General features: G+C 41.8%; 1 protein-coding gene across 2 annotated transcripts in view; it reads left to right on the top strand.

Moving 5' to 3' along the window:
- LOC308610624 (uncharacterized protein) overlaps positions 1-19,872 on the top strand; it is a 65,485-nt gene that overhangs the window by 350 nt on the left and 45,263 nt on the right. For both annotated transcript variants that reach the window (XM_081259688.1, XM_081259687.1), the window contains exon 2: positions 959-1,055. The gene's annotated coding sequence lies outside the window, so the exon portion shown is untranslated. The remainder of the gene's footprint in view (positions 1-958; positions 1,056-19,872) is intronic.

Here is a 19,872-nt window from a genome sequence, read left to right as displayed (position 1 = left end):
TGGGGAGGGGGTCGGCCTGAGTGTCCTGAGGGGAAACGGGGCAAGGGAGGCGCAGGGCCCGGCTGCAGCGTCAGCGCGCCTCCCCCCGACTGCGGGGAAAGCGGCTAAAAACTCCTCCCGAGGCTCGCAGGCCCCTTATTCAGCGGAGTCCCTCTGCCCTCCTTCCTCCCTGAGCTAAAGGACCGGGGGAGGGGATAGGGCAGGGCACTGGCGCAGGTAATGGGGACCATCAGCAGGTGATTGTTAACTAAGGAAAACCGGCTCTCCCAACGTGAGGAATGCAGCGCTTTTCTTTGTTTGCGGAGATGCCAGAGGCTGGGCTCCCTGAATTCCTTCCTTTCATATGCACCTCAGCGCTCTGGGGCCTGCATTCTGTATTTGCATATCCTGAGATCCTCAGGGCTCGCGGCTCACACTGGAGGGCTGCAAGGGCTGATGACTGTGATATCCTTTGTTTACTGAGATGGCAAGAAATATTCCATTTCTCACAGGCTTGAGGGGCACAGAGTGAAAAGGGTAGGAGAATCTCACTCGGCATGTACTTTGGTTTACACATAGATAATATTTACACTTAACTGTGCTACTAGAGGTTCTCAAGTGCGATCAACTTGTACCACTGCCCTCTATGTATTAACTTCATGAATATCATAAGATAAATGCCTATAGAACTGACTTAATCCATTTAAATAGGATAATGGTTTTTAAAGGAAACATAATAGAAATATAACAACAAATCCCTTACCACTAAAGGCTGGGTCTGGAGCAACCTAAATAAATGTTCCATTGTTAAAATATTGAAAGATGTATTCAATAGAAATATCAACAAAAATGACAAATGATGAGGGCAGCAGAATGTTGAAATGTTCTATCTTTATCCTTAAAGTGGCAGAACATCATGTATTAGTAGGCGCTGGGGGCAGAAGATGCCTGATTTTATACCTTTGTCATATTTGTACAGTTGTTTCAACAAGTAACTTAAAGACCAAATGGAAAAAAAGGAGGTTTGTGCCTGAGATCATGTTGATGTGAAACCAGGGATGGCCACCTTGTCCCAGGTGAGTTAAGTTTACCTGGCAGGTAGGCCGCAGAGCTCCTGAGAAGCAAGGGTTGGAATTTTTCTGCTGGGTGCCCCTTAGGTTCTGTGACTTGACTGATTGTGAGTCATGTTTTGGGAAAGACCTGATCACAGGAAAAGGGTGGGGAAGAGTGATTTGGGGAGCAGCTAACAACATGCATCACGGCTCATGGCTTGAATGAATTTTAAAGAAACAGGAAAACAAATGCTTCTTACGGAATCAGAGAATGTCCAGCCGGACAATCCCAGAAAATGAGGAACACCCATCCCATTTTCCAGATGAGCAAACAGAGGCCCAGCAAGGTGAAATCCCTCACCCAAGTTGCACCTGTCTCTCCTCCCCACTACATGGTTCATGAAAGCACGACTTTTCCTGTCGTGATCACTGCTGAACCCCAAAAAGGACCAGGCATCTAGCCGCTGCTCCAAAAATTTTGGTTGACTGTAGGAACAATGCTATTTCTTTCTTTCTCACTCTTATTCAGGATTGTGCCAAGAACTCCCCAGGCTGCAATGTAATTCGATAAATGTAAATATTAATTGAGTTTTGTTGTGATGAGGACTTAGGCTTTGGAGGCAACAGACTTGGTTCAGATCTTGGTTCTGCCACTCAATAGCTGTTTGGCTTTGGGAAAATTACTAAACCTCTCTGAGCTTATTTCCTCCTTTGTAAAGTGGGGATAAATGTATCTGAGCCAGCAGAGCACCTGCATGAGAGATGTGCACTAAATATTGGTCTTTCTCATTCTCCCACGCCATCTCTGTTCTTCCCAGAGAAGTTGTACAGAAGGATATAGTACTTTTTTAAATTAATTAATTAATTAATTAATTTTTGGCTGTGTTGGGTCTTCGTTGCTGTGCGCGGGCTTTCTCCAGTTGCGGCGAGCGGGGGCTACTCTTTGTTGTGGTGCGCGGGCTTCTCATTGTAGTGGCTTCTCTTGCTGCGCTTGTTGTGGAACACCGGCTGTAGGCACACGGGCTTCAGTAGTTGTGGCCTGCAGGTTCACTAGTTGTGGCGCATGGGCATAGCTGCTCCGCAGCATGTGAGATCTTCCCTGACCAGGGCTCGAACCCATGTCCCCTGCGTTGGCAGGCATATTCTTAACCACTGCGCCACCAGGGAAGTCCAATATAGTACTTTATAAAGAGGGGTTTTAATTGATTTCAGATAGTGTACATGTTTCTTGTAGGAAAGATTTTTCCACTATAGAAACATTAACATGCAATACCACTACAAATGCAGTATTCTATGGGTTAGATATTATCAGTAAATTTTATAAGTAATTGGGCAAAGGCCAAAGCACTAGGTACTGGGGAGTAAGAAGTCTCAAGTCTGGGGTGCCCCCCCACCCCAATTTCAAGAGCAGGGTGTGTTTTTCAAATCCATATTTCATCTGGTCTTTGTTTCTCATCCATCCTCTGTGTCTGCCTTTCACAAAAGGCTCAGATCCTCCACTTTCACACCCTCCTGGCTGGCTGTGCCCCAGCTCCCGTCCTGGAACCTCTGCACGCATGGGTGTGCCTGCTCTCCCTGGGCCTCACCAGCTTTGCCAGGGAGCTGCTGTATAGTGCACTGCTAGCTGTACCCCAGAGTGCCTAGACCCTTCTGGTACATGAAGTACACCCTCATCACCATGAGTGCACGCCCATCCCCTTACCTTATATCCTGCCTCTAAGCCAGGCTTGGGGGTGACTAGTGTGCATTCAGCTATGTGAGGTGCTGGGATCAAAGTGAAGTTCCCAACTTTTGAAGTTGCAGGCTTGAGGGGCACACAGTGATTTAAAGTCGGGTCACCTGACTTAAAGGGTGGGCTGATTGCTTTAAAGCCAGGGCAGCTGACTTAAACCCTGCGTCCCTCCGCTGCAGGACGAGACCAACTTTGGCGCTGCTCGGGTTTGCTCCAAGCCAGCACTGCTGTGCAGGAAGAGCTTCCAGTAGTGCCTTAGTGCGGGGGGACTTGGTCCGTTGTCTTGCCGCTGCCCTCAGAGCGGGACCACCTGCTCTTCTGGAGGGGGAAGTGCAGAGTCCCGGCTGGAGTTGCGGCACCCCTTGTCTGATGGCAGGGAAGGGGGGACGGGGCTGTGTGGTGTCCTGGGGCTGGACTCACCAGGTCGACTCAGCCTCTCAGCCTCCTAACCTCACCCCACACAGCCCACAAGAGTCTCCAATGATATGTAATTGTGCCTTAGGTTCTCGGTCTTCAAACTCATACCCAGGCTCCCAGGTCCCTTGATTTAGCCAATTCCTCTGTGCTCTTTCTTCTATTAGATACAGTCCCAGAGGGAGGGGCTGGGGGATGGGACTGGAGGGACCCCGGCAGCACTGGCCTAGGCTGACTAAAGAGATCCAGGGCCTGCGCTATCACACATGTGCGAGGACCCTTAAGGCGCAATCGAGGGGGCCAGTTAGAGGCAGTCCTTGTTGCCTCAAGTGAGTATGGATCACCGTCGGGTGGGGAGCATGCTGACCCCTGAGAAGTACTGTTAGAAGGATGTGTTCCTCCCTCGGCTTCAAGGACGTGGGTGGGCTTCAGGGCTCCATTTCCCCTCCAGACCTCCAGGGCTGACTGCACCCCAGCGGCCTTGAAGACCTGGCTTCCTGTCCCAGAACTTGCCAGGCTCCAGGAAGAATCCAGACTGCAGAGATGGTGCTTGAGCGCTCCAGCTTAAGAAGTGCTGTCCCTGGGGACCCAACAGTGGAGGGAGGAAGGGTGAAGGGAGTAGGGGGGTGGGGTTGGGAGGGGTGGCTGCCCTGGGAGATGTTGAGAGAGAAATATCACCCCCCCACACCCCCTGCCCCCTGCAACTGACTGACCCACTGATGCCATAGGATCTCAGGCCCTTTTAGTCAGAGATGCCTCGGTTTCTTTACTCCTGCGTTCAAAACTATGCAAAACCAACTCTTCATCCTCTTGCTGCCTGGCCAGGACTTGTAAAGCACTGTTCTTTTGGAGCACTCGTTCCCTAAACTGCAGTTTGGAGCTGTCCCAGCTATTTAAAGGTGTTCTCCTTAAACTGAGAGTAAATCCTACTCTTTTGGAAAAACGCCCTGGACTTCCGAGGAGATCATGTTTTCTGCCCATTCCTTCCTTCTACTTCCCTCTTAAGAAGCCCTGTGCTCAAAGGGCTTGGTGACTTATTTTTTGCTTGATGTCAAAAAGAAACCTTCCCCATGCACCGCAAAAATCTTTCCTGGAGCATAGGTGTTTCAAAACCATGACCGTGTTTTGCAGTCAGTATACACTGGGTAGACTGCCTAGCAGTCCCTCCAAGAGCCAGAGGTGAGCGTAATCAACTTATCTGATTGGATGCCCTTCAAGTTTAGGAAGGTCCCATTCTTATGCCCCAGCAGATAAGACAGGGCCCTGGATGGCTGTGGCTGTGATTAGATAATTTCTGATCATTTTATTTCCCTTACTGAGCTGCTGCTTCTAGGTTAAATTCATTTTATTACCTGTCCTTTTTTTTTTTTTTTGCGGTACGCGGGCCGCTCACTGTTGTGGTTTCTCCCGTCGTGGAGCACAGGCTCCGGACGCACAGGCTCAGCGGCCATGGCTCATAGGCCTAGCCACTCCGCGGCATGTGGGATCCTCCCGTACTGGGGCATGAACCTGTGTCCCCCGCATTGCAGGCGGACTCTCAACCACTGCGCCACCAGAGAAGCCCTACCTGTACATTTTTAAAGAAAGACTGAAAAAGTCACTGTAATAGGTCAGGAGTCTGAGCTCAGGGTTAGTCAAAGGTACTCACAGGGAGGAAGGTGGATAAACATAGGTGCGTAAAATAGGAGGGTTGGCAAGTACAGCCAGGACAACCGGGTTCACCCTGCGCACTAATAAAGGCCAGAATCTCCTCATTTATCTCTGGTGGGAAGTTCTGATGGTTTCTCAGGATCAAACTCAAATCATATTCGAACTAGGGGGCTTCCCAGAAGGCGCTGAAGCACCGGCAGAGCCCACCTGCGCTCCCACCTTGGCACTCCAGGATCAGAGTTGGGTTTGGAGATGGGGTTGCTGTAACCCCAAGGAGGTGAGCAGAGAGGAGGAGTTGATTACCGGTCTCCTCTGACTCTCTGGCCCAAATTGCCTGGCTTCATGGGGGGGCAGAGTTTTGCTTTGAGCAACTTATGGGGCACTTCCAGACTGGTGGGGTTGCCCAGTGGCCTGACAGTCTGACAGGCTGGCTGTGCTGTGACCGCCCTTTGTTTCTTCAGAATCTGTTCATCAGGAGGTGCATGGTTGCGGAAGCCCATTCACCGCCCGCCCCCCCCCCCCCCCCCGAGGGTGATGGCACCTTCCCTGGCTGTACCCTATGATCACCAGGTACTTGAAATGAATGCAAGGTTTTGACTTCAAGGAAGAGCTCATATAACACCTTCTGCCTCATAATGTGTGGGATTTACTATAGTGGAAGGACATTATAAAGAACAGGTAGAAAACTCACCTGCTGGTCTCCATGTAGGAGTTTACTTTGCGTGAATCTCTCCTACACGAGCAGATAGCAGAGGTTTATTTTTGTTCCCGTGTGTGTAGTTGTGGCAGAGGACGTAGGTATGGTGGTTTGAAGCCCTCAAAGAAATATTCTCAGAATTCTCAAGACTTCTCTTGATTGGAACCGAAAGAGACCTGGAAAAGGAGGAAAAGCAAAGGAGGAGGGAGAACGAATGGCTGTTTCTCAGTAAATTCACCTTCCTGGTTGATTTTTCTGTCTTCTCATTTCTTTTAACTTCTATGTATGTCTAATGGAATGATGTAGAAAGGCTGATTTTTATGCTTTAAAAGATTTTACATCACAAAGAAACTAGAAGTGGCTAACAGAACTTATTTACATCATTACATAGAGACTTTGATATTAAATTTGTATACTAAAATGGGTTAATCCAAATTTTCTCTTTCTTTTTGAGTGAATATTTGTAACATATTTTTGTAGATAATAATTTATCCTAGATATACAAAATTGTGAGAATGGGTACCATTTTTCACCACTTAAATGATTTCTTTTAAATGAATAGATCGTACACTTTAAAGGCCAGTGTTGTCTTACATGTTGTTTTTTAATTCCTTGATTTCCAAAACTTGTGTTTATTTAATTGATTTCTATCTAATAATCTGTCTCTCCTTTATTGTTTCTTACTTTATATTTTATTGATCTATAGTTAATTTACATTATTATATTAGTTTCAGAGGTACAACATAGTGATTCATAAATGTTTAGGTTCTTCTCCATTTATACTTATTATAAAAGAGTGGCTCTATTCCCCATGCTATACAGAACGTCACTGTAGATTATTGATTTTATACATAGTGGATTCTTCCTCAGAATCTCCTACACTATTTTGCTCCTCCACCCTGTCTCTCCCTGCTGGTAACCACTAGTCTGTTCTTTAATCTGTGAGTCTGTTTTATTGTTGTTGTTGTTGTATTCAATGTTTTAGATGCCACGTGTAAGTGATAACCTACCAGGCTTGTTTTCTCTGCGGCTTATTTTACTAAGCATAATACCCTCCAAGTCCATCCATGTTCTTGCAAATAGCAACATTTCATTTTTTGCTGAAGTCATCATAAATATCATTTTTTATCCCCTAACCTATTGATGAACACTTAGTTTGACTCTGTATCTTGGTTATGGCAAATAACACTGTTATGAACATTGGTTTGCAGTTATTTTTTTTTTTAAATAGTGTTTTTGTTTTCTTCTGATATACCCAAGAGGGAAATTGCTGGATATTATGGTAGTTCTATTTTTAGTTTTTTGTGGAACCTCCATTCTTCTTTCCACAGTAGCTGCACTACTTCACATTCACATCAAGGGTTTACAAGAGTTTCCCTTTCTCCACATCCTCACTAACCTTTGTTATTTGTGACGTTTTTGATGACAGCCATTCTGACAAGACTGAGGTGATATATCTCATAGTTTTGATTTGCATTTTATTGCCGATTAGCTATGTTTAGCATCTTTGTGCATTCTGGCTGTCTATCTGTATTTTTTCCTTGGAAAAATGTCTATTTAAGTCTTCTCATTTTTTAAAAAAATATTTTGGGTACAGTTCTGATATTGAGTTGTATGTGCTGTTTCTGTAGTTTAGATATGAACCCTTGCTTGGTCATCTTTTTGGTGTTAACCTCTTATCATGTGCAAATATTGTCTCTCCTTCAGCAGGTTGTCTTTTCATTTTGTCTTTGGTTTCCTTTGCTGTGCAAAATCTTTTAAGTTTAGTGAAGTCCCATTTGTTTATTTTTGCTTTTGTTTCATTTGCCTTAGTAGACTGCACGCAAAACTGTTGCTATCATTTATGTTGAAGAATGTTCTGTATTTTCCTCTCGGGGTTTTATGGTCCTACATTTAGGTCTTTATTCAGTTTTGCGTTAATTTTATATACGGTGTGCTAAAATACTCTAATTTTATTCTTTTCCATGTAGCTGACCAGTTTTCCTAGTACCACTTATTGAAGAGACAGTTCTTTCTCCATATTGCCTGCTTTGTCATAAATCAATTAAATATACGTGTGTGGGCTTATTTCTGGGATCTCTGTTCTATTCCAGTGATCTTTGTGTCTGTTTTTGCTCCGGTCCGATGCTCTTTGATTACTGTCGCTTTGCAGTATCATCTGAAGTCAAGGTGCGTGATGCCTCCAGCTCTGTTCTTTCTCAAGATTGTTTGGCTATTTGGGGTCTTTGTGTTTCTATACAAATTTTAAAATTACTTTTTCAAGTTCTATGAAAATGCTTTGGTATTCTGATAGGGATTGCATTAAATCTGTAGATTGTCTTTGGCAGTATGGTTATTTTAACAGTATTAATTCTTCCAGTCCATGCACCTGCTATATTTTCTCATCTTTTTCTGTTGCCTTCAACTTCTTTCACCAATGGCTGATACATTTCTGAGTACGTGTCTTTTACCTGCTTAGGTGTGTTTGTTCTTAGGTATCTTATTATTTTTAGTGTGATTGCATATGGTATTGTTTTCTTAATTTTTTTCTTTCTGACAGCTTTGAGTTTTGTTTTTTTCTTCTTTTTCTAATTCCTTCAGGTGTAATGTTAGGTTGTTTATTTGATATTTTTCTTGTTTCCTAAGAATAAGCTTGTATCACTATAACTTCCCCCTGTGAACTGCGTTGGCTGTGTCCCATAGATTTTGGATCACTGTGTGTTCATTTTCATTTCTCTTGGGTATTTTTAGAATCCCTCTTTAATTTCTTCACTGTTCCTTTTTTCCCCTTTTATTCGCCTGTGATGTGAGGACTATCTAATATGATGTTTGGATTTCTTTCAGTTGTGTGTGTGTGTGTGTGTGTGATTATTTCAGTTGCTGAGCTCTTAGTTTCACGTGGACACTAACAACCCTGCATTGTTACTCTGCTCCCCCACAGTTACTGAACTTGACCTTATATTTTACATCTACTTGTTTTGTGTGTCCCTTAACTTCTTATTGTGAATATAGATGATTTTATTACTGTTTTCTTTCATCCTTCCTATTAGCTGTGTACCTGGTTGATTTACTGCCTTTGTTGAATATTTGCCTTATCCAATGAGGTTTTTCGGTTAGTAAGTTTCCTTTTCTAATTTTTATGTTTCAGTCATGGCCTTTTCTTTTTCACTGAGAAAAACCCCTTTAAGATTTCTCATAAAGCTGGTTTGGCGATGCTGTGCTCTTTTAGTTTTGCTTCTTTGTAAAACTTTAGATCTCACCATCAAATCTGAAGGAGAGCCTTGCTGGGTAGAGTATTTTTGGTTATAGGCTTTTTCCTTTCATGACTTTAAATATACCATGCCACTCCCTTCTGGCATGCAGAGGTTATCCTGAAAAGTCAGCTGATAACTTAATGCAAGTTCGCATGTTTGTAACTTGTTGCTTTTCCTTTGCTCCTTTTAATAGTGTCTTTTTATCTTTATTTTTTTGCCATTTTAATTACAATGAGTCTTGGTGTGGTCCTCTTTGGGTTGATCCTGTTTTGGCCTTACTGTGTTTACTGGACTTGGATGTCTGTTTTCTTTCCCAGGTTATGGAAGTTTTCAGCTCTTATGTCTTCAGGTATGCTCTACACTGCTTTCTCTTTCCTTTTTGCTTCTGGGACCAGCATAATGCAAATATTAGTACACCCGATGTTTCACATGTCTGTTCAACTTTCTTCATTTCATTTTAATGTATTGTTTTACAGTTCATCTTCAGTGGTTGCCAGTACTCTGTCCTTCAGTTTTCTGATTCATTCTTCTGTGTCATTTAGTCTACAGTAGTTTCCTTTTAGTGTATTTTTCATTTCAGTTATTGTATTCCTCATCTCTGTTTTGTTGCTCTTTAATGCTCTAACTCTTTTTAAAAAAATTCTACCTTCTTGCTCTGGTCGTCCATTCTTCTCCTGAGTTCTTTGATCATCTTTATAGTCATTACCTTGAACGATTTTTTGAGGAGATTGGTTACCTCCACTTCACTTAGATCTTCTTCTGAGTTCTTATCTTGTTCCTTCATTTGGATCGTGTTTCAGTGTCACCTCATTTTTCTTAACTTGCTGTTTTTATTGCTATGTATGTAGTATGTTCGTTACATTTCCTGACCTTCTAGAAGTGGCCTTTTGTAGGAGAGGTCCTATGTGTCCCAGAAGCCCACTGTCCCCTGGTCACTAGAACTATATGTTCTAGGTGTACCCCCTATGTTGGCTACTTGGGCTCTTCTATTGTGGTGGGCTGACTACTGTGGGTGGTCTGGTAGGCTTGGCTGCCCCCAGACTGCTTGTTTGACAGACTCTGCCTTGTATGGAGGCTGTCTGTGCTGCTTGGTGAGGCTAAATCATAAGGCAGTTGGCTCCACGACTCTGTGGGACACCAAATCTAGTGCTGGTTCACTTATGGGTAGAATTGCAGTCCAGGTGATATCAGGGCTAGTGCCCAGTCACTGCGGTGATGCTGGCTACTGGGAGGAAGACACAGGTCCTGAGTTCTGGCTGCAGGGCCCAGGAGTCTCAGAGTTGGTGTTGGATCACTGTTCCTGACACAGCTGTCTGCAGGGTCTGGGGTATCCCTAATCTTGTGCTGTCATTCTGATGGGCAGGGTCAAGACCCAAGTGAGTCCATGGCTGCTTCTGGCCTGCAAGTGAGTGTTCTGGTCACACAGGCTGCTGGGCTGTGGTATTCCTGGAGCTGGTGTGTGCCTGTTGGTGTATGAGGCTGATCCCACTGCTAGAGCAGATTTGCTGTTGGGTAGGTCCAAGCTCCATCCAGTCCCTGTGCAGTAATCACCTGCCGACGGTGAGACTGATTCCAAGGCCAGAGCAGGCTCACTTGTCAGAGGGGCCAAGGACTCTGGGGCTGGTGCCTCTCCACTTAGGTGTGGAGGCTGGTCCTGGGGCTTTTGGTTGCTGGGCCCATGTCCAGCGGCAGCTGTGCATTGAGAGGGTCTGAAAGCAGCCTGTTTGCTGGTGGATGGGGCTATGCCCCTGCTCAGTTAGTTGCTTGGCCTGCAGCATCCTAGTACTTGTGTCTATAGTCTGGTGGAAATGGGTAGGGCTAGACCCTGAGGCTAAAAAGATAGAGGGAGGACTCTAAAATTATGCTTGCTGGTACCAGTGGCCACGAGGTAGAAGGAGCTTCCCCAAGTGGCTGCTGCCAGTGTCTATGTCCCTGACGCTGTGCTGTAGTTGCCTCTGGACTCTCTGGGAGACTCTCCAAGATCAGGAGGTAGGTGTGACCCAGAATCCGTTCAAATGAGCCATACCTGAGGTTTCTAAAGAGTTATATACACAATTGCTATTTGGATTGCTTGTTGATGAAGATCAGTGGAAAAACTAGAGTCGTTTCCAAGTGTAGGTAAGATATAATGAGAGGATGGAGGTGGGAAGTAGGGAGGCCCAGAGAAAAGTGGGAAGGTCATACTGGGCCAAGATGGTGGTAATATCCATCAGAACGGATGGTAGGGCAGACTGTGGTTTCATCTTTTTTATTTCGGCTCCCCACCTCATCCTTAATAATTCTTTGGGAATATTTCATTGCTCTGTGATGCAGGTACAGAATTCGAGTGAGGAGACTACACCCTCAGCGTCCAGCTGTCTGAGTCCTCAGTGTGCTTCAAATGATGGAGAACTATTGCTTCTTTATGAGAAGAGTTAGTACCTCGTAGCTAAGCTTTAGCTGGAGCTTATGCAGGATTGATTCCAATTTATATATACTGTTGGCATGGAGGTTCCTCCTCCTCTTTTCTTGACCATTATGAAATGAATCTATATTTCTCAATGTTTGTGTGTATCAGATAAATACATTAAGTAAAGGAATCTTATATATTGCTCCCTGCATAGTTTGCTCTTTCTTGTTTCTCTTTTACCTTTACTAAATTAGCACAGTGAGAGACCGTGCAATGTTCTAATCAGGAGAGATTAGAATATCATATTTCTAGAGAGGTTGGTGGGACAGAGCAGGGGTCCCAGTGAGAATCAAAGCTTCTGTTTCTACTTGGAAGTGTACCTGTATAGAGTAGAGGGCTCCAGGAAATATCCCAGAATATTGCAATGTCCCTGCGGGAGATCATTAAGAGAGGCAGGATCTGGTCCCAGATCAGTGCACTATGACATGTTTGTCAGTCATCTGGTGTGAGATTCTCAGAGCCAATCCCATATGGTAAGGCTGAGTGCAGAGCGATGAAGAACCTGTGAAAGCCTTTGATTGAATGTTAAAGATGAAGCTCTGATTTTGGGGAGAATTTTCTTACCTGACTGAATGTCACCCTTCTGTGCTTTTCTTCTCTTGATGACCACTGACTGAAAGTCATTAGAGGATCATGTCTAGACAGCATTCTTTATTTAATTTCTTAAAGAAGAAAACATAGAAAACATTTTTATCCACTTTCAAATTGAGGATCAAGGGGAATGACATCAGTGAAAATGTCAGAGTAGGGAACTCTAGCTTGTGCCATCACCAGAAACACTGACATATGTGGTAAAACCTGTCAGAATGATCTTATCAACACATGTAAGTTTTCTTTTCTTTTCACCCTGTAGATTTATCTTTCACTGAAACTTAACTTACTACAAGATGTGGAGAATAAACAGGGAAGTAGAAACTGCATTTCCTGATGAGAGAATCACTAAGTCACATTAGTTGTTCTGAGCTATGTCTTACTCACCGTGACTGTAATTAAAACAAACAAACAAAACACTTTTTTTTGGTAAGTCAGTTCTGACATTTCCTTGTTAAAGACAAGGTAACAGATACAGATTTAGATCTACCAGAATTGAGCAAAATGTTGATTGTACCTGTGCTGCATATATGAGCATGACCTGCTACAAATCTTCATTATACTTATTGCCACAACTGACAAATTCACTTTGGCCACTCCTGATATGTTGCATGTAAGGAATGCATAGGACACTAACCCCAGCTGGTCAAAGGTAAACTCTGCCACGTGGATTACTGCATGTTTTCCTGCTGGAAGACCACACATTCTCGAGTATCATGACTGCAGAGTATGTGGGCTCTTCTTTTTTCTGGATAAAGGTTAGATAATCACCTAATTTTATGAGAAATATATAAATTGTATTTGCATATTCTTCAGGTTTTTATTTATCCATTCTCTTTCAAGTCCTAAGTGCAAATATTAAAGTGATTTCCAAGAGGGTGGTAAATAAGACAGCTACGTTTATGCTCCAAAATTAGCAATAAAGCATAATACAATTGTAAATGCATTAATGTGTGATTAATATGTAGATACTATGTAAATGCAATTTTAGTAATGCTTTGTGGAGAGCTTCAGAATCTAGGTATTTAAAAAAAAAAGAAGAAGGAGTTTTTGAAACTCTCAGGAATTATATAGAAGTTTTTGTGTCTATAATTATCAATCTGGAATAATGCATTTTCTCAGAAATAAACTAGGCATAAAATTGTAGGAAAAAACTTCATGAAATGAAAGAGCATGTGAGGTGGGCATACAAGAAAAAGAATATTCTCAGAGAATAATGAACAGTGTGAAGTTCAGCAGAAGTGTAATACAGATTCAAAGAGTAAAACTTTGGAGAGCCTATTTATGAGTTCCTCATATTGCATCTTTGGAGAGACGGTAGTCATTTGAAATATGATGTTATAAGATGACGTTAACATACTTAAATACTTTCGTTTAGAAATGACCACTTAGAACCAGAATAAATGAAAGAGAGCACAAAATTATGTTTTTGTTGATTTTTGAAGATCTCAGGTGAGTGCTGATAATTTAAATGTATATGATGTCAGGCTTCCCTGGTGGTGCAGTGGTTGAGAGTCCGCCTGCCGATGCAGGGGACACGGGTTCGTGCCCCAGTCCGGGAAGATCCCACATGCCACAAAGCGGCTAGGCCCGTGAGCCATGGCCGCTGAGCCTGCACGTCCAGAGCCTATGCTCCACAATGGGAGAGCCCACAACACTGATAGGCCCGCGTACTGCAAAAAAAAGCAAAAAAAAAACCCAAAAAAACCCATGGTGTCTTTCACTGCGAAATAAAGGAGCTTTGGAGGATTCCTGGAATGAATGTCAATATTATGACAATAGTATGAGTGTGTTTCATGTTTGGTAATTACAATCATTGTTGCTTTTGCTGTGGTCATCCATTTACAATGTTTGGTGTCAGTTGATTTTTCTCTTGTAAAAATAAAATGCAGTCTGTGTGTGTGGAAAAAAAACATACATGATGTCGTGATAAAGTTGTATGTAATTTGATATCTGGCAAAAAGCATTTCTTTTCTGTAATGCTAGGATGCTAATTGGACATTTTTGCAAGAAAGAGATTTCAGGATGCAAATCTCGTGTCTCTAAGGTGGGAAGCCAGTTGGTGGAACATTCTATTAAACTTGTGTAAGTGCAGAAATATTTTTTTGGAAGAAAGAGGTCATGAATCCCTTTTTAACAGTTAGTGGTTTATAGTATACTGAATGAGCAAAATGGGTATTTCTGAACTTTAGAAAAAAATAATATAGTTTTTCTGCATTTATATTATGCAGCTGATGTAGAATATCAAAAATTCTTTATTTTGAAAAACAATGTAATCAATTTGACATAATTCATATATATTGAACCTGTGGTACACACACAATAAAGCACACATTCAAAAAATCTTTTTCACTTAAGAAATATTTTCTAGTGTAGTTGATTTACAACGTTGTGGTATTTTAAAATACATGTTTATTAGAGTATATTTGCTTTATAACACTGTATTAGTTTCTGCTTTACAACAAAGTGAATCCCCTATATGTATACATATATCCCCATATCCCCCCGTCTTGAGGCTCCCTCCCAGACTCCCTATCCCACCCCTGTGGGGGACATAAAGCACCGAGCTGATCTCCCTGTGCTATGCGGCAGCTTACCACTAGCTCTTTTACATTTGGTAGTGTATATGTCAGTGCTACTCTCTCACTACGTCCCTGTGTCCCCTTCAGCCCTGTGTCCTGAAGTCCGTTCTCTACATCTGTGTCTTTATTCCTGCCCTGTCACTAGGTTCGTCAGTACCATTTTTCTGAATTCCATATATATGTGTTCACATACAGTATTTGTTTTTCTCTTTCTGATGTACTTCACTCTGTATGACAGACTCTAGGTCCAACCACCTCACTACAAATAACTCAATTTTATTCCTTTTTATGGCTGAGTAATACTCCATTATATATATAGGCCATATCTTCTTTCTATATTCATCTGTCGATGGACATTTAGGTTGGTTCTATGTCCTGGCTCTTGTAAATAGTGCTACAGTGAACATTGTGGTACATGTATCATTTTGAATTATGGTTTTCTCCGGGTATATGCCCAGTAGTGGGATTGCTGGGTCATATGGTAGTTCTATTTTTAGCTTTTAAGGAACCTCCATATTGTTCTCCATAGTGGCTGTATCAGTTTACTTTCCCACCAACAGTGCAGGAGGGTTCCCTTTTCTCCACACCCTCTGCAGACTTTATATATTATTGTATTAATTTCTGCTGTGCAGCAAAGTGATTCAGTCATATATATATATATATATATATATATATATATATATATATATTCGTTTCCATTATGGTTTATCACAGGATACTGAATATAGATTCCTCTGCTGTACAGTAGGTCTCTGTGGCTTGTCCATCCTATGTAGAATAGTTTGCTTCTGCTATTCTAAAACTCCGAATCTTTCCATCACTCTCTCCTTGGCAACCACAACTCTGTTTTCTATATCTGTGTGTTTGTTTCTGTTTTGCTGACATGTTCATTTGTGTCCTGTTTTCGATTCCACATGTAAGTGATATTATACGGTATTTGTCTTTCTCTTTCTGACTTACCTCACTTTGTATCATTATCTCTATGTCCATCCATGTTGCTGCAAATGATATTACTTCATTCTTTTTTATGTCTGAGTAATATCTATTGTATACGTATACCACACTTTCTTTATACATTCATTTTTCAGTGAACATTTAGGTTGTTTCCATGTCTTGGCTATTATAAATAGTGCTGCTATGAACATAGGGTTTTATGTATTTTTTTGAATTATAGTTTTGTCTAGATATATGTCCACAGGTGGGATTGCTAGATCATATGGCAACTCTCTTTATAGTTTTTTTGAGGAACCTCCATACTGTTTTCCATAGTGACTGCACCAACTTACATGGCCACCAACAGTGTAGAAGGGTTCCCTTTTCTCTATACCCCATCCAGCATTTGTTAATTGTAGATTTTTTTAAATGATGGCCATTCTGATCAGTGTGAAGTGATACCTTATTGTAATTTGGATTTGCATTTCTCTAATAATTAGTGATGATGAGCATCTTTTCATGTGCCTATTGGCTATCTGTATGTCTTCTTTAGAGAAATGTTTATTTAGTTCTTCTACCCATTTTTCCATTGAGTTATTTGTTATATTGTTATTGAGTTGTATGAGCTGTTTGTATAGTTTGTAAATTAAGCCATTGTCAGTCTCATCATTTACTAATATTTTCTCCCAGCCCATAGGTTGTATTTTCATTTTGATTATGGTTTCCTTTGCTGTGCAAAAGCTTATAAGTTTGATGAGTTCCTGTTTCTTTTTTGCTTTTACTGTAAGTCCCCTGCATATGAACAAGTTCTGTTCCAAGAGTGCGTTTGTAAGTCCAATTTGTTTGTAAGTCCAACAAAGTTAGCCGAGGTACCCAGGTTACACAGTCAGCTATAAGGTGTTGTACCGTAATAGGTTTATAATACTTTTCACAGAAACAATACATAAGAAGCAAACACAAAAACAAAGAAAACATTTTTAGTCTTACAGTACAGTAACTTGAAAAGTACAGTAATACAGTACAACAGCTGGGATACTAAGGCTGGCATCAAGGGAACAGGCGAGAAGAGTTACTGATCGGAGGAGGGAGAGGAGGTGGGAGATGGTAGAGGTGAAGGAGTATCAGCAGTGGGAGACAGGGGGCAAGCTCCAATTTCACTCATACCTGACATTGATGACACAGGTTCTGGTTCCTTGCTGGATTTAATTCTATCTACCCTCTTGAAAAACTGATCCATTGATGTCTGGGTTGTAGCTCGTTTCTTCTCATCATAGATGATGACACGGTAGCACTGGTTTGCCTTCTGAATGGCTGCTGCCACCTTTGGGTACCATTGTAGGTTCGAGCCCTGTGCCTCAGAAACTAACAGTGCCTCCTCCAATTTAGAAGATTCCCTTGGCATTTTCTGTGTCGTGAATCTCTTCAGTTCTTCAGTTACTTCTTCTTCCTCCTGTCCCTCTTCATCCTTTCTCTGCACCTCCAATTCCATCAGTAAACTCCTCATGTTCCACAGCAAGGAGTTCAGTGAAATTGTCCTCTTGCAGATCTAGCTCCAGCTTCTCGCTGAGGGTCACTACGTTGCTGAAGACCTCTTCAGACTTCTGATCTGCCTTCTCAAATCCACAAACGTCATGAACAAACTGTGGGCAAAGGTTCTTCCAAACCCCATTCATGGTGACCACCATACACTCACACCATGCAAAGTCAATTTTTTTTATGGCCTTGTAGATGTTATAGTCCTTCCAAATTGTCCCTAGGTTCTTCCTGATTTGTCACTTACCTTTACTGCCTGACAAAAAGTGTGACATAAATAATATTTCTTGAAAGTCGCTATAACTCCCTGGTCCATAGGATGGATGAGCAATGCAGTATTCGGTGACAGATACACTACTTTGGCGTTGGCAAAAGTCATCCATGAATGGGGGGTGGCCCAGAGCATTGTCGAGCAGCAAAAGAATGTTTTTTTGGGACGTCCTTCTCTGAGCAATATTTCTCTACATCTGGGATAAAGTGGTGGCAAAACCAGTCCTGGAATGTGGCCTGTGTAATCCAGGATTTGGGGTTACGCTTCCACACAATAGGAAGACAGTCATTGGCTATGTTTTTAAGGGTTCTTGGGTTCTCTGAATGATGAACTAAGAGAGGCTTCAGCTTCATATCACTGGAAGATTTGCCACCAAACAACAGTTAGCCTATCTGTTGCTGCTTTACAGCCCGGCATCAACTTTTCCTTCTTACTGATGTAACTTCGGTCTGGCATCCTCTTCCAGTACAGTTGTGTCTCATCCATATTAAACACCTGGTTGGGTAAATGCACACCATTATCAATAATTTCTCAAAGTGTTTCAGGAAGTTCCTGGACAGCTACCCTATCTGCACCTGCTGCCTGTCCACTTACTTTTACCTTGTTGAGGTTGGCTCTACCCTTGAACCGATGAAAACAGCCATGGCTGGCATTAAAAAATATGGCCTCTGATTCTTTCCCGTGTTTCTTCTTCAAGTCTTCATAAAGGCTTTTAGCTTTCTATTGAGTCACCATTAAGCTGAGCAGGATTTAGCGCTGATGTTGATCCTGCACCTGCACACTGAGAAGTTTCTCCATCTCCTCCATCACTTTTCCGTGCTTCTTTGATATTTTGTCATGAACATTGAGTATTATATTGGCGGTGGGTTTGTCATAAATAGCTTTTATTATGTTGAGATATGTTTCCTTTATACCCATTTTGGTAAGCGTTATTATCATGAATGGATGTTGAAGTTTCTCAAATGCTTTTTCGGCATCTATTGAGATGATCATTTGTTTTGTGTTTTCCTTTGTTGATGGAGTGTATCATGTTGATTGATTGGCATATGTTGGAAGAACTTTGTGACACGGGGGTGAATCAAGTTGGATCATGGTGTATGATCCTCTTATGTGTAGTTTTCTAATATTCAGTTGAGAATTTTTGCATCCATATTTATCAGAGATATTGGCCTGCAATTTTCTTTTTTGGTAGTGTCTTTCTCTGTGGTTTTTTTTTTTTTTAGTCTTTATTGAATTTGTTACATTATTGCTTCTGTTTTATGTTTTGGTTTCTTATTTGTGAGGCATGTGGGATCTTAGCTCCACCACTAGGGATTGAACCCACACCCCCTGCACTGCAAGGCGAAATCTTAACTGCAGGACCACCAGAAAAGTCCCCATCTGTGTTTTTTTTCCAGTAAATTTCTTTCTTTATTTTTGGATGTATTGGGTGTTCGTTGCTGTGCACGGGCTCTCTCTAGTTGTGGCGCGTGGGGGTTACTCTTCGTTGTGGTGTGCGGGCTGTTCACTGCACTGGCTTCTTTTTTGCAGAGCATGGGCTCTAGGTGTGTGGGCTTCAGTAGTTGTGGCTATCAGGCTCAGTAGTTGTGGCTCGTGGGCTGTAGAGCACAGGCTCAGTAGTTGTGGCACACAGGCTTAGTTGCTCCACGGCATGTGGGATCTTCCCAGATCAGGGCTTGAACCTATGTCCCCTGCATTGGTAGACGGATTCTTAACCACTGTGCCACCAGGGAAGTCCCCCCCCCATCTGTTTTTGATATCAGGGTGATGGTGGCTTCATAGAATGTCATTGGATGTATTCCTTACTCTTCAATCTTTTCGAAGAGTTTGAGAAGAATCAGTGTAAGTTTTGCTTTGTATATTTGGTAGAATTTGACTGTGAAACCACCTGATCCTGGATTTTTGTTGGTAGGGAGTTTTTGTAAATTACAGATTCTATTTTGCTTGTAGTGATCAGTCTGTTCAAGTTATCTATTTCTTCTTGATTCAGTTTTGTTTGGCTGTAAAAAACAGCATATATTTTTAAGTTATGTTAGCAGCTAAATACTTACCATGTATTAGACCACAAAATAGCAAAGAAAAAAATATTAAAATATTTTTTCAAATAGAAAAAATATTTAAATATTTTTAAGAAATTGGGATAATATTAGTTACAATAATGACAAATTGTTCTGAACTTAAACACTACTTTATCTAAGATGCATATTATATGCTTATCGTTTTACTGTTTTTAAATACATGGAATGTTTTCTCCTTTCTAATGTAATTCTTTTATTTTACCTATATATTGGGAAAAAATTTTAGTTGCACATAATATAAAAAATTACACTTTAATAGGAGACATTAATCCATTTACATTTGCTGTAGTATTGAATATATTTAGGTTTAGAGTTACCATGTTATTGAGTACTCTATTTTATTTATTTATTTTTAAAAAGATTTAATTTTGGGGAGGTGTAAATTATTTATTTATTTATAGCATCTTTATTGGACTATAATTGCTTTACAATGGTGTGTTAGTTTCTGCTGTATAACAAAGTGAATCAGCTATACATATACATATATCCCGACTTCTCCTCCTTCTTGCATCTCCCTCCCACCCTCCCTATCCCACCCCTCTAAGTGGTCACAAAGCACTGAGCCGATCTCCCCGTGCTATGCAGCTGTTTCTACTAGCTATCTATTTTACATTTGGTAGTATATATAAGTCCATGCCACTCTCTCACTTCATCGCAGCTTACGCTTCCCCCTCCCCA

The sequence above is a fragment of the Mesoplodon bidens genome (genome assembly GCF_964165515.1).
Source record: "Mesoplodon bidens genome assembly, contig: HAP1_SCAFFOLD_815, whole genome shotgun sequence".
Classification (NCBI taxonomy): Eukaryota; Metazoa; Chordata; class Mammalia; order Artiodactyla; family Ziphiidae; genus Mesoplodon; species Mesoplodon bidens.
The sequence above is the reverse complement of the archived record's forward strand: the minus strand, read 5'-3'. Positions and strand labels throughout refer to the sequence as shown.